This window comes from Muscardinus avellanarius (assembly GCF_963383645.1).
Source record: "Muscardinus avellanarius genome assembly, chromosome: 19".
Taxonomy (NCBI): Eukaryota; Metazoa; Chordata; class Mammalia; order Rodentia; family Gliridae; genus Muscardinus; species Muscardinus avellanarius.
Genome location: NC_137805.1, coordinates 45,598,289 through 45,613,549, shown reverse-complemented (window position 1 = coordinate 45,613,549; position 15,261 = coordinate 45,598,289).

The following is a 15,261-nucleotide window of genomic DNA, read 5'->3' as shown; positions in this document are numbered from 1 at the left end:
AAGGCTGGCCACAGTGACACCCCACGCTAGGTCAGGGCAAGCCACACCCTCCACACCCTCTGCTTCCTGAGGTGTGAGGTGGATGGGCAGGGAAATCACACCGTGATGGCACAGGCGCGGGCAGGTGTGATGGGTTCTCTGGACCTCACCTTGCAGGACGCTGTGACGGTCACCCACGTGGGACTTGACGAGAACGAGAAATGCAGTTATTTCACACACGAGGTGACGTGCTTTCTGAACTCATTTGGTGTAGCTATAAAACCACAATCTGAGAGCAAGGTGTGGCAGGCACACCTGTCATCCCAGTCCTTGGTAGACGAAGGCAAGAGGATCACAGGTTTTCAGCCTGTCTCAGCAACTTAGTGAGAATCTGTTTCAAAATAAAAAATAAATTAAAAAAGAGCAGTAGGGTTAAGGGAACTTCTGGAAAGGTAGAATGACTGTAGATTCAATGCCCATAGATTCAATGCCCAGTAACACACACACACACACACACACACACACACACACACACACACACACACACAAACACACATACACACCCCTCTATCCCAATATAGCCATGCTCTTTACCTAGTTTCTAATATTTAACTTTTATCACAAGGCAATGAAATAGATATTATAGCTGATACAGTAGCCTATGCCTGTAACCCCAGAACGTAGGAGGCTGAGACAGGAGGCCAGCCTTAATATCTGGGCTAGACCCTCATGAACTTAGATTCTGTTTCAAAATAAAACATAAAATTGGCTCGGGATGTTGCTCAAAGATAGAATGCACCTTAGTATTCAAGGCCCATTATAAATGAAAAAAAATGAATGAATGAATGAATGAATGAATAAATAAATGAGAAAGAAAATAAAAAGGAGTAGGTGTTATCCCAACATTATAACTAAGAAAGCAGGGCTCACAGAAGTTATGGAATTATCTTGCCTGATAGTCTGGCTTCAATGAATGGGCGGTGTCTGGCTCCGCGTGCCTCTTCTCCCAGGCCAGGGGCTCTCTGCTGAGATGTGCAAGACGCCCTTTCTTCCCTCACTCATGGGCCCACCATGGGCGTGAGTCTAAACGTCATCGTTGCAGTCTCTCTCCCCTTCGAGGGAAGGAGGATGCTCCCTCCAAGCACGGGGTCTCTTTACCAGAGGAGTCGGACAGGACGTGAGGGGTCTTTGCCCCCTGCTCAGGAGGGGCAGATCAATGGCCACGGTGCACAGATACCAAGTGCAGAGCAGAGATGAGGAGAGAACAAAAACAAGAAATAATACTGAACCAGCCGAGAGCTAAGCTGGGGTGTTCATCCAGGGGCATCGCACAACAATCCACTGGGATATGTAGAAATATTAGAACTTCCTGGCTATGTTTCTTTATTTGCCCTTTAGTTTCTTATTGTGTGGAGGGTGTTTTGGTTCGGTGGGCTGGTTTGGGGTTTTATTTTTTCATAGTATTAGGGATTGAACCCAGGGGCTACCTTTGATTTACTACTCCCCAGCCCCTTTTTATTATTACTTTTGTTCTCAAATAAGGTCTTGCTAGGCTGGTGAAGATCTAACTAAAGCTGACCTCCAGCCTGAGGTCTGAGGCTGTCCTGGATCCTGCAATGCTCCAGTCTCATCCTCCCAAGGACTGGGATTCTAGGCATGTGTTATCATACATGGCTTGCCTTGAACCTGTGGTCCTCCAGTTCAGCCTCTCAAGGACTGCGTTTACAAGTATGCACCGTGCCCAGATACTTTTATTTTTTAAGACCTAAACTGAAATAGGGAATGTCCCATGGACCTTTCAGAAGAATTTGCAGCAAAAGGTTTAGTGCTTAGAGGGAAAAAAGTCAGAAGACCTGAACAGACAGACGTGGGTTTAAAAAAAAAAAAAAGGAGATGATGCTTAAACACCAATAGTATTTGATAGTATTGCTTTCTACTCACTTTTAACCACCAGCCATTATGAACTGAGCATGCAAAAGGTACTAAGCTAACTTCCCCCTGAGTCTCTGGAGGTCCTCCAACTCAGAAAACTAAGCATTTTCAAAGGCTGCAGAGTAGCAGGGCCTGGTGGTACATGCCTGTGATCCCAGTACTTGGGAGGCTGAGACAGGTTTGATGGTCACAGGTTTGAGACCAGTCTCAGCAACTCCGTGAGACTCTGAGCAGCTCAGGGAGGGCCTGTTTTAAAATAAAATATAAAGTAGGGCTGACTGTGTAGCTCAGAGGGGGAATGCCTCTGAGTTGAATCTCTAGTACTCAAAATAAATAAAATCTGCCTCTATTGAAATGTCCACATGGCTCTGGCCATCTTATTTAAATAGCAGATGACTTCCATTGGAAAATTTAGCCTTTCATGCAAAGGGTCAGTTTTTCCATGCTTTCTAGCAACCTGGCAAAGTCTGGACTGAAAAAAAAAAAAGACATTTATCCTCATGATCTCTTCCCAGCCAGACAGGGCAGTTGAATCCAATTTAGACAAACAAACAAACAATCAATAGCACTTTACCAGGTAGCAGAAAATAATATCCCCAAGCAATTCTATTTTGATTCTTTCCAGTCCACTCTTAAAATCAATAGTGGAGCTTCCCACAAAGTCTTGAATGAAATCACAAAGAAGACAGAATCAACTTATGGGGGACGTGGAAACTTTCTCGGGATGCCACCCCATCACTCTGAGCTGGTGGCTCCATGACAAAGTAGCTCCTCAGCCTCACCTGAAATGCTGCTGCCTGTGGACCTGCTCAAAAGATATTCCATCTTCATTATAAACCCTAAACCTCAGCCGGGCTTGGTGGCGCACACTTGTAATCCCCGCGCTTGGGAGGCTGAGACAGGAAGATCACACAGGTTCGAAGCCAGCCTCAACTACTTAGGCTTTCAGCAACTTAGGGAGATCCTGTTTCCAAATAAAATAGAAAATAGGTCTGGGAGTATAGCCCAGAGGTAGAAAGCCCCTGTGTTCCATTCCCAGTACCACCAAAAATAAAATAAACCCTGAACCTCAATATGCAAAACTATAAGCCCATCCCCAGAAAGTCCAGAGAGACAGTCACACAAATCCATTCCGTGGCGTGATTCCTGACATCCCAGCTCCCACTCCTGTGAAAGGCAGGTGCGCTCTACGCAATGACAAGATACACTTTTGAGAAACAAGTCCCCGCCCACCCCTGTTGGGTCCAGGAAGAAAACTAGACAAAGTTCCAGGCGCCTAGCTCCTGGGAAGTCCTTACAACCTGACCTCCAGGCCTGCCCTCCTGCAGGCAGATCGAGTCCTCAAGTAGAGGGGCCACTCACTCCCCACCCACCTGCTCCAGCTCAGACCTGGAGACCCTGTGCCATCTAAGCCCTGAGCCCCAGGCTACTGGGAGCCGTTTTGGTGCCCTAAGATGTGCTGAGCTGTGAAGGTACCTGAGCATGGACCCCCCCCAGGGGGTCACAGAGACGCAGGCACCACCTTCTCCTACCCCGGCCTCCCCTTGGGAGTAAAAAGATACACTGCAGGAGGCAGGGAGAGAGGAAACCCAGAAGTTTGAGCCTCCTGGGTGGCAGCCTAGGCTCCCTACTTACGACCAATCCCGGTGTGGAGCCCCATGAGTGCCCTGCCTGTGATTGCCCTCCCCGCCATCCTAGCGCTTGCAGCAGCTGCAAAAACCCAGCGCCACTGAGTTCTGCAATCCTGGCACTTCCAGACTGGAGAGACCCAGGGGCTGGAGCCAGCTAGCAGCCAAGCTGGGCATGCGCACTGAGCCACCTGGTGGAGACAGTCTACTTCACCTGCTGGGCTCAGGTGAGGCCCCAGCCTGTACCTCATGCCAGGCCTGGAAGGAGCCTAGTGCCCTGCGCCCTGGCTCAGGCAGGTGGATGCAATTATGAGCCCAGTCCCTGCAGAGAGCGCTTGCCCGGGGACAGCCCGACTCTTTTCTTTGCCAAGCTATTGGGCATCAGGAATCAGGACTTGCCTAGGTACCAAATCCTGGGTTGCCTAGAGAGCTGGGATTTGCCCTAGCCAGCAAATCAAGTATTTTTATTTCAGTGCTGGAACTTGCTGGGCCTGGCTTTTTCCTTCACTGTGAAAAAAAAAAAATAATAATAATAGTAAAAAGCTTCTTTTAGTGTGGGTCTCCTTGAAACAGAATCTGTCAAATCGTGTTTCTCTGGAATTTTCTATTTATGCTTTGGTTGCTGAAGATGCCCCTCCCGCCCATTTAGAATTCTAAGATTCCTTCTAGATTGACTTTTTATCATATTTTAAGAGTAATTCTGCTGGGCTTGGTGGCGCACACTTGTAATCTCAGCATTTGGGAGGCTGAGACAGGAGGATCCCAGTTCGTGAACAGCCTCAGCTACTTAGTGAGGCCCTTTGCGACTCAATGAGACCGTTTCAAAATAAAGAATAAAAAATAGGTCGGGGATTCTAGCTTGAAGGTAAATTCCCTTAGTACTGCAAAATAAATTAACAAAATCAATAAATAAATAAATAAAATAGAGGCACGGGTGTGGTTTGAAGATAGAATCCCTTGGGTTCAATGCCCACTACCAAAATAATCCAACAAAATCCGTAGAATAAACAATGGAGAGGACCCTAATGTACACTATGTTCTTTAGTTTATTACAAAGTATCAACTACTCAGTAGCTGGGGCTGTCGGCCAAGCCAGTCCTCCTGCCTCAGCCTCTCAAATGCTGGATTACAAGCTTGAGGCAACACGCCCACATCTATTTTTAATTTTTGAATCAGCTGGAGAAGTAACCTTCCGAGGACTCTGCAGAAACTGTGGACCCTCAGGATTAGAGAAATAGAGGGTTGCTTGGGGGAAAGGCCCAGGTGGCGGTGATGGGCGACTGTTGATTCATATCAGTTAGAGAATAAAGGCTCCACGTGTTAGAATATGGTGGTGGTTGTCCTGCTTCGCTTGTGGCTAGTGTTACCAAAAAAAAATTTTTTTCAGGCATTAAAGGTTTGCTCTCTGTATCAGGCACTATGCATAGTAATGTCTTTGTACACAATCTGTTTTTTAAAAAATAAAAACCAAATAGCTGTAGTAATATGTGCCATAAAGCAAGAGAACTAAATAAATGGCGTTTGGTAATGTGAAAGAAGAGAGGAATTCTGTACAGCTGCGAAGGAGAACAGCGAGGTCATGAAAGCAAGTGGCAGGCACACCGGTGCTATGGCTCAAGAAGCAGAACAGACCCTCGCTGTTTCCAGGTGCTGAAGCTTTAGGCATGGCTTCCACAGGCTTCTCAGGAGGAAATGGACAGTCAACAAGACTGATCAACTGACTTTAGGCCACTGGAGAAGGTGTTATTGCTCTGCATAGTGATTCTTTTCTCCCCTAAAGTCAGGCACTAGATATCATAATCTTGGTCACTTAAACAAATTTCTCCATGGTGGCACACGCTTGGAATCCCAGCATTTGGGAGGCTGAGACAGGAAGATCGCAGTTCGAGGACAGCCTCAGCTACTTATGCCATTTGCAACTCAGTGAGACCCTGTTTCAAAATAAAGAATAAAAATTAGGGCTGGGGTGTAGTTCAGAGGTAGAATGCCCCTGGATTCCATTCACAGTACAAGTTGTATTTACCTTTCCTTTAAAGCAAGTGAATGTTTCAGTGGGTAAATATCAACACAACAGGAATTAGGAAGTACCTGAAATCAAAATATATGAATTTTTTTTTGTGTGGGTCTCAGGATGGAACCCAGAGGTATTTGACCTCTGAGCTACACTCCCTGCCCAATTTTTTTATTCTTTATTTTGAAATATGGTCTCAACTGAGTTGTGGAGGGCCTCACTAAGTAGCTGAGGCTATCTGCAAACCGCGATCCTCCAGTCTCAGCCTCCTCAATGCTGGGATTACAAGCGTGCGCCCCCATCCCTGGCCCGGTTTTTTTTCGTTTTTTTTCAGTACTGGGGATGGAACCCAGGGCATTCCACCTCCAAGTGATACTCCCAGCCCTGTTTTTTATTCTTTATTTTGAAACAGGGTCTCACTGAGTTGCAAAGGACCTCACTAAGTAGCTGAGGCTGTCGTTGAACCACAATCCTCCTGTCTCAGCCTCCCAAAGGCTAGGATTACAAACGTGTGCCACCACACCCAGGTATATGAATACTTTTGAAAAGTATTCTTCTCATGCTGAAGAGTAGGGATAACAGGGAGCCTTCAAAGTCTCTGGGTCGTGGAACTGTATATCAAGCCTGTAAAGCTAAACACTAAGACATTCTTCTCTTGTGTCCTGGCTCTGGCGTTAGTACTCCCAGCCTCACCTCAGCAACCTGGTTTCCTGTCCCAGCTTCTCTGACTGGCTACATCTGCTTCCTAACCCAGGGCACACCATATTTCTAGTCCCCAGTCTGACACTCAATTCTTGACTCATTTGCTCAATGATGTACTTGGTCTTATCCTCAGCTGATTATTTTTACCACAATGGAAAAGCATAAAGGACCCATGCACCATCACCATTGAGTGATAGGACTTTTTCTAAGCCTAATGAAACACTTATCTTGGTGCAATGATCACCATCCTGCCTAGGCCAATACCAGACTCTAGAAAAAAAGGGTAATATTGGCACAGTACCATTCCTGTTTAGGGACTTAGGGTAGCGATGCTTGTGGGGAAGCGCCTCGACATTCAGGTGAGTGGCACACTCCTGTAATCCCAGCACTTGGGAGCTGGAGGCGGGAGGATTGGAGGTTTGAGATTAGCCTCAGCAACTTAAAGAGACTCTATTTCAAAATAAAAAATAAATAGAGCCGGGGATGTAGCTCAAAAGTAGAATGCTCCTGGGTTTGAGCACCAGTACAAAAAAAAACAAAAAAAACAAAAAAAAAAACCTAGGAAAGTTGCAGAAGAGTGCCAAAGCCTTATAAACTTCAGTAGGGATTTGCCTAAAATGTATTATTTGTTGAGCTATGATTGGATAGTTGCCAATATGTATAAGCCACTATAAAAATAAGACATAGAGCTGGGTTCAGTGGCACATGCCTATAATCCCAGTACTTGGGAGGCTGAGACAAGTGGATCACAGGTTCAAGGACAGCCACAGCAAGTAGTGAGACTCATCAACCTAGCAAGATCCTGTTCCCAAAAATAAAAATGAGCCGGGAACGGTGGTGCACACTTTTGATCCCCGTGCTTAGGAGGTGGAGACAGGAGGATTGCGCAGGTTCGAGGCTGGACTCGCTGGCTTAAGAGACCCTGATTCCAAATAAAAAAGCATAATATAGGTCTGGGAGTGTAGCCCAGCCCAGAGGTAGAAGGGCTTCCAGGAACCCCAGTACCATAATAATAATAATAATAATAATAATAATAATAATAATAATAATATAAAAATAAAAATAAAATAGGACTGGGGGTATAGCTCAGAGAATGGCCTCTGGGTTTAATTCCCCATACCTCACACACACACACTCACACAGCATCAGTGTGATTATTTATAAATGAAACATTAGTAAGATTAAACAGAAATATCAGATGACACCATTCTTAAACTAAATGTATGCTAGCAACCGTGCAGTGACTTATAACCAACATTATTAAAACTATCACTATTTGTGGCACTTAACTTCATTCTGATGAAACTGTTTAACCAGATCTTTTATATCCAGACTTATTTTCTGGAGAAATAAATACAGGAAATCAAATATCGGTACATAAAACTCCCAACTTAAAATGCTTTTTCAAAGCAGAAAATATGTGATCAAAAGCATTAACAAACCTTCTCTAAACACAAGAAGTTCTTTAAAATAAATTGCTGCAAACTGGGTGATGTCTGCTGGTCTCTTTTGGAACTTGGCTCTGCTAAGTCCTTCAAAACATGTCTCGAGGTCATAGGGTACGTCAAATCTGGGCTTTGAAGGAATCATTTAGGCAGGATAATCGCAACCATAATAAAGAAAAAACAAAGTCTTACACGTAGCATATTAGTTCTTTATTTGAGTTAACTATGGTTTCCAAGAACAAGTAAATCTCCTATTAGCTTTAGTTCTAGTTTCCAGGCATTCTAGTAAAATGTGTGTGGTTGTTTTGTGATCATGGAGGTTGAACCCAGGGCTATTCTACCACTGATCTACATACCCAGCACTTTTTTAATTTTTATTTTATTTTTAACAATTTTTTATTGAACATAAATAGTATACATTTAAACTATACTTGGTGCCCTCCCCCCCGCCTCCGTTTTCCCTTCCCCGCTCCCACCAATGGTTGTCCAGGTTAACCACTACATATCTTACTATGTGCCTATGAGTTACCTACACTATTAGAAAAATCCATAGGAAAAGCTCTGCCAAGACTCCCAGAGTGATATTAACAATAAAAACAACCAAGCAGAACCTACTTCTTTAAACCCTAGGGAATATTCTGCAAATTAATATTCAAAAACGATAAATTAGGCCCATGTATCTGTTTCCAAACAATGCTCACACAGGCACTGGTTTTTCTGGATATTTAAAGAGTATTACAAAACAGTGTTGCTATAAGAAAAATACTTCTTCGCTTTTCTAAATATATCCCCAACACACTGCTCATTTTTGAGTACGTTTTTTTTTTCTTTTGCTTTAATTTTAATCTTGCTTCTAACAGGGAGAATAGGTACACGTTATCTGTGGCGTTATGCCACACACCTTTCTCTCACACCTCCCTCGCCTTCTACCCTAATTTCTCTATCTTCCCTTCTCCTGCCTTTCTGGCTGCTAAGTACCAAGGGTATTGCATGGTCTAATCTATAATCCTCAAAGGTGGCAGAGATTGTCAATCCTAAACTGTGTATCAGTGTGTGTGTTTTCTGTCTCATTCTAAAAATATATTTTTGAAAGCTTATAAATACTCAAAGTGGAAATACTGTTCAGTGGTTAAGGGAAAATTTATGATAGGAAAAGCAGGATGAAGTTTCAAGTGAGGTTAGCACCCGAATGCAAGCCATGCATAGGTCCGTCACTTTGATAGAGGTGGGTATCGGATGGTCTTGAGGGACCAAGCAGCATACACAAAATAGGAAGTGAGTAAATTTAGGTTTACTAAAGTTTTTTTTTTTTTTAAATCAGCTTCTTGGGGGAGATCACAGCTCTTCTAGACACTGAGACCCAGGAGAAATATCTCCCATGGGTCCCAGTAAGGAGCAGAACATTTTGCCATAATGAACCATGACCTTAACAACACCCCTCAGTACAGAGTAACGGGTTTCATGAAGCTAAGTGGCACGGTTTAGTTGCCAGCATTATACAAGGGACCAACTTGTAATAAAAGGCAATGGATGTGTCAGAGAAAAGCTGAATATTTAAAAGCACATTTCATCTCACAGGTCAGGATAAAATGAATCTGTACAGCCAACGTGAACCATTTGAGAATATAAGCAAGTGTATTCAATCACATAAGAAAAACACTCCTCAGGAGCTTGGCTAAATTAAATCACCTTTTCAAAAACAGTGCAGCTTTGGCAAGTCTACATGCTAAATGATAAAGGCCAAAGGCAGTGGTAATGTATGATACATGTAATACATTCACATACATGTTTTACACATAACTTTTAGACAGCCGCGGGTGAGGAAGTCGTTTTCAAAGGGTCTACCAGCAGGCAGATGGAGGGACAAAACACTTTCTTTGGGCGTTAGCAGCCTGACCAACTGGGCACCTTGGCCCAGGTGCTGCTAGTTCTCACCTTGGGCGGGACACACCCCCACCCTCTTCTGGGAACATGTGGAGACAGAGCGCCTCAATTTCCTACAAGGCAGTTCTGTATAAAAGACCCGAGTAACTTGAGAAATATACAAAACAGTCAAAAATACAGATATTGGGCAGGGTGTGGTGGCACATGCCTATAATCCTAGTACTTGGGAGGCTGTGACAGGAGGACCACAGATTCTCAGCCAGCTTCAACAACCCTGTGAGCCTCTGTTTCAAAGCAAAAAATAAAGCCAGGCTTTTCTGGCCTTTCCTTTACATCTGGGGAAGAGGACTGTGAACCGACTTTGGGGCTCCCGACAACTAGGCCAGGAGCAGCAGGCGGACACTGGCCTAGGCCCCGGCGCGGCCCCCAGGGGCTGGCCGAGTTGCTGCCCTGCTGGGGTGGGACGGCCCCTCCCTCTCCGGGAACCCTCTTCCCCAAAACTTGAGACTTGGTTCTTCTCCCTGCCCCAACTGCCTAACTGCCTGTCTCTGGGGCACAGTTGCCCCAACTTCCTCTTTCAGGCACAAAAAATCTTCCTGATTGCCCCTTTGCTGGCTGCTCCAGTAAAAATCTTGACCTGAGAGGGGCTTTTATAACCCCTTGATGTCAAGGCATGCATCACAATGTCTACACCCCCTCTTGGAGGCTCCCAGCATCAGGTAAGGAGGCGGGGCCACAGCGGCTCCAGCCAATGGGGAGCCGAGAGGAACAAAGGCCAGAACTGAGAGGCGGGCCTTATGCTATCTAAGGAACTGGTAGTGAGCCATTAACTGACATAACTGACATAGAGCAACTGTCTGCATGTATCTGTGAGCTGCAGCCAAATGCAGTGTCCAAAACTGGAATACAGATCCATATAAACATATAGTTTCAAATTATTTAATCCAGCAAATGATTTCACAGACTTTCTGTGTGCCTGATATTGTTTTATCTCTGAGAAATAAGTCATGTACAAAGCACACTGTGCTCATCCCACAATCTAGGAACAGGAGAGGAAAGAAGGTATTTAATTGTTTAGAACGGTGAAGTGCCAATGAATTATCTATTTATGGGATATACACAATGTTATTCTACTCAGCAATTAAGAAGAACAAAATCATGTAATTTGAAGGAAAACAATGGATGGACCTGGGGAGCAGCAGCTAAGTGAGATTAGCCAGTCACCAAGAGTAAAGGGGTCATGTGCTTTCTCTCATATGTGGAAGCTAGGGTATAATTGGTATGCAGGAGGCACCAGGCGAGGGCTGGCTGAAATGAGCAGATAGAGACTGGGATTGGTTAGCTGAAAGGACTCAAGAGTCATCCCATCTGAAGTCCTCAGTGTGGCTGGTGTGAAGAATTCAGACCTGTACTTAGATTCTGCCTCCTCTTCTGCTCTTGAGCTCTGGAGTAACTGTGTCAAGGCATGCCCCCTTTCTGGGAGTTAGTTTTGCCATCTGTAAACAAGGAGATTCGTCTAGAGCCAGGGTGGCAGCAGTTTCTGTCACTGTGGTTCTCACCCATTTCTGCATACCTTGCCATGATAGGAGAAATTAATAATGGCAACTTTGTTGCTGAACCTAGCCTGATCCTCAGAATCCTACCAAACCTCAAACTTTAGTTGACAAGGCACAATCACTGAGGTCCAGCACTAGAAGTGAAGCATATTTGAGGATTGTGACTAAGACCCCTTCCTTCCTTCCTTCCTTCCTTTCTTCATACTGGTAATTGAACCCAGGGGTGTTCTATCTATGAGCCATATCCTCAGCTCTTTTAGTTTCTATTTTGAAGCAGGGACTTGCTAAGTTGCTGAGGCTGGCTTTGAACCTGTGATCCTTCTGCCTCGGCCTCCCAAGTACTGTGATTACAGGTGTGCACCACCACATTTGGCTTTGGACACATTTTATTTCTAAAATTAAGTAACTCTAAGTATTTTAGACTCTTGAAAATAAAGATAATAAGTAAGTAGTGAGCAATTCCCCATAGCAGACAAACCCAGAACACTGTACAACTGCATTTTAGGAGAATTTCCCTGTTTGGAAAACTTTCTGAAGGATACAGACTGGCTCAAAAGTTTCCTGTTATAATTTTGTATCAGATCACGAAGCCAAGTGAAACTGGAGGGAGAATGGGGTTCATAATGAAAACGCTTCTCCCCTAGTTCTGAAAGCACTTGCATATATATATATAGTGTCCAATAAAGACAGAGCAAGTAGTTGCACGTGAATAAGGCACCCTGTTTATGAAGTGATTGATACACAAATAAAACTTTGCACCTGACATTTTCCTTATTGTCTGTTCAAAGTGGCCCTCGGGCAGCCTATATTTTTCTGGCTGGTATGAATCCTCAGCCTCAAGGGACCCTTTGGACCAGCTACTCAGTTTTCATGGAGGAAAGCAGGCTGTTTACCAGGCTATTACATTCCCAGAGAAAGTTCATAGATCAGGTTTAAGCCTTGTCTGTAAAGTTGGTGGCTTTTAGAAGCAATCAAAACCAGAGGGGAGGGAGACCTCTCTGCTGTAGCTTAGCACCATCTAAAATCTGCTTTATCGGGAGTTATCTGTGGTGGAGAGAAACATTTTGCATCTGAACTTTGAAACCCCCAAGAAATTCTCTAGAATGATATACATGATTCCCTAGGATCTTTTTTTTCTTTTTCTTTTCCTTTTTTTTTTTTTTTATGGTACTGGGATTCCTAGAAGCCCTTCTAACTCCGGACTACACTCACAGACAATTTTTTTTTTTTTTTCAAACAGGGTCTCTTAAGCCAGCGCGGCTGGCTTTGAACCTGCGCGATCCTCCTGTCTCTGCCTCCCAAGCGTGGGGATTACAAGCCACCACACCCAGCTCCTAGAATCTTAAATAATCTTTATTTCCCCTACAGTATAATGTGTATGAGTGAACACAAGTGATGGTGAAAGATTAAGAACTTGTTTTATAAGTCATTTTGTAAACCACTGGAAGGTTACTTTTATACTGACCTTCTTTCATGTTTCCTTGACCTCTTTTTTTGATACTGGGGATTGAACTCAGAGACATTCCATAGGGCTGGGGGTATAGCTCAGATGTAGAATGTCCCTGGGTTCCATCCCCAGTATCGCAAAAAAAAAAAAAAAAAAAAAAAAAGAAAGGTGGCAGGAGGGAGGCGGGTGTGTGGGTCCAGCCACAGCACAGGGTGGCGACAGAGGTTCTTCACTTAGCTGCATGAAATTTAAAAGCTATTTGTCCCAGGGGCTCCAGGATGGGGGACCCTAAGTTTAATACCAACACAAAAGGAAAGAGAGGAGGGAGGGAGGGAAGAAGACAAGTTCTCAAAGAGGTCCAAGCAGCCTCTGTTAACGGGGAGTGGTGGCCCATGCCTGTCATCCTGGTATGTGGGAGGCTGAGACAGGAGGCCCAGGTTGGAGGACAGCCTCAGCAACAGAGCGGGACCCTCAGCAACCTAGGGAGACTTTGTTTTGGAATATATAAAAATAAAAAGAGCTGGGGGGGAGGTAGTTTGGAGACAGCATGCCCCTAGATTCAATTCCTAGTAACACACACACACACACACACACACACACACACACACACACACACTGCACCCCAGAGGCAAGGAGGATCGCAGGGAGACTCTCATCAACCTAACGAGACCTTGTTTCAAAATAAAAGTAAAACGGGGCTGGGAGCGTAGCTCAGAGGCACAAAGTCCCTGGGTTCAATTCCCAGTGCCACAGTAGAATTGCAGGACCAAAGCGGGGCCATGGCAGGCTTTGTCCAGACAGCACACGCCAGGCCTGAGTTGCGGTTCCCCAGTTCACAGTTAAGTGCCAGGTTTGGCGCCTGGGTGAGGATGAAAACCTCCCAACCAACCCCAGGAGGCACGAACCGAACGGGAGGCACCGAGTGTCCTCTTGCTTGAGATGACAGCAGTAAGATTCCTTTGGGGTTACATATAACGCCTTCGTACATCACAGCCCGAGTGACTGAAATGTATAAAACTACCTTGGAACAAAGACTCGGGTCCTTGGCAAGGCTCCACTGCGTTGAGGGACTTGGACCCCAGCTCGAGCTAGTTCCCCAATAACCCCTTCCTGCCTTTGCATTATTGTGTGTGGTGGTCTCTGTCACCCTGGGGTCCCGAACAGAATAAATAAAATAAAATAAAAAATAAAGAGGGCTGAGGTGGAGCTCAGAGGTAGAGGCTCTGGGTCCCATCCCCAGTACCACAAACAGGAAAAAGCACTAGGGATGACTCTGCGGGTGCCCCGTGCAGCTCCCTGGCCCAGGCAGACTGCGCCCAGCCCAGCCTCCCCTCCTGGCCTCCCCTCCGGGCCTCCCCAGCCCAACTACAGCGCAAGGCCAGGCAGAACTTAGCACCTTCTGTACAAACCGGTCATGGATGGAATCCTCCAGGAAGAGCCGCCGGCCGCGATGCAATTCTCCCCTTTGTTGAAGAAAGCAGCGCTCATCCCCTTCAGAAAAGCGCAGGCTCACAGGTCCTCGGGGCGCCCCCTCGGCCACCCCACCCCGCCCCGCTACCGACCCGGTCAGGGCGCCCTGCACCCCAGCCGGCCACCGCGCCCGAGGCCACCGTCCACACGCAAGACCGTGGAGAGCCGGGGCCCTCTGCGTTCCAAATACAAGTATAAAGACAGACAGGAGGATCGCGGTTCGCGGCCAGCCTCAGCTACTTAGTGAGGCCCTTTGCAGTGCAGCCAGAGCCTGTTTCCAAATAAAGCATCAAAAATAGGGCTGAGGGTAGAGCTCGAAGGTAGAATGCCCCTGGGTTCAATCCATGGTATCACAAAAATAAAACAAAACAAAAAACACAAATACAAAAGTAAAAAGGACGCCGGGCGTGGTGGCGCACTCTTGTAATCCCCGCGCTTGGGAGGCGGAGACAGGAGGATCGCGCAGGTTTGAAGCCAGCCGCGCTGGCGTAAGAGACCCTGTTTCAAAAATATAAAATAGGTCTGGGAGTGTAGCCCGGAGGTAGAAGGGCTTCCAGGAACCCCAGTACCACCAACAAACAAACAAACAAACAAACAAACAAACAAAAAGTAAAAAGGGAGCCGGGTGTGGTGGCGCACGCTTGTCATCCCCGCGCATCGCGCAGGTTCGAAGCCAGCTTCAGCTGGCTTAAGACACCCTGTTTCCAAATAAAATATAAAATAGGTCTGGGAGTGTAGCCCGGAGGTAGAAGGGTTTCCAGGAACCCAAGTGCCACCAAAAATAAACAAATAAATAATAAATAATAATCTGAATGTGGGGGTGTACCCCTGTAATTGCAGTTCTTAGGGGCTGAGATAGGAGGGTCGCAGGTTGGAGGCCGGCCTCAGCAACATAGTGAGACCCTGCTTCAAAATAAAAAATAAAATAGGGCTGGGGCTTGCCGGGCATGGTGGTGCATGCTTGTAATCCCAGCGCTTGGGAGGCTGAGACAGGAGGATCGCATGGATTCAAAGCCAGCCTCAGCTACTTAGTGAGGCTGTCAGCAACTTACTGAGACACTGTTTCGAAATAAAGTATAAAATAGGCCTGCTAGCATAGCCCGGAGGTAGAAAGCCTCTGGGTTCCACCCCCAGAACCACAAAAAAAAAAAAAAAAAAAAATGGTGCTGGGGCTGGCTGAGGGTAGAAGGCATCCCTGTACCCCGGC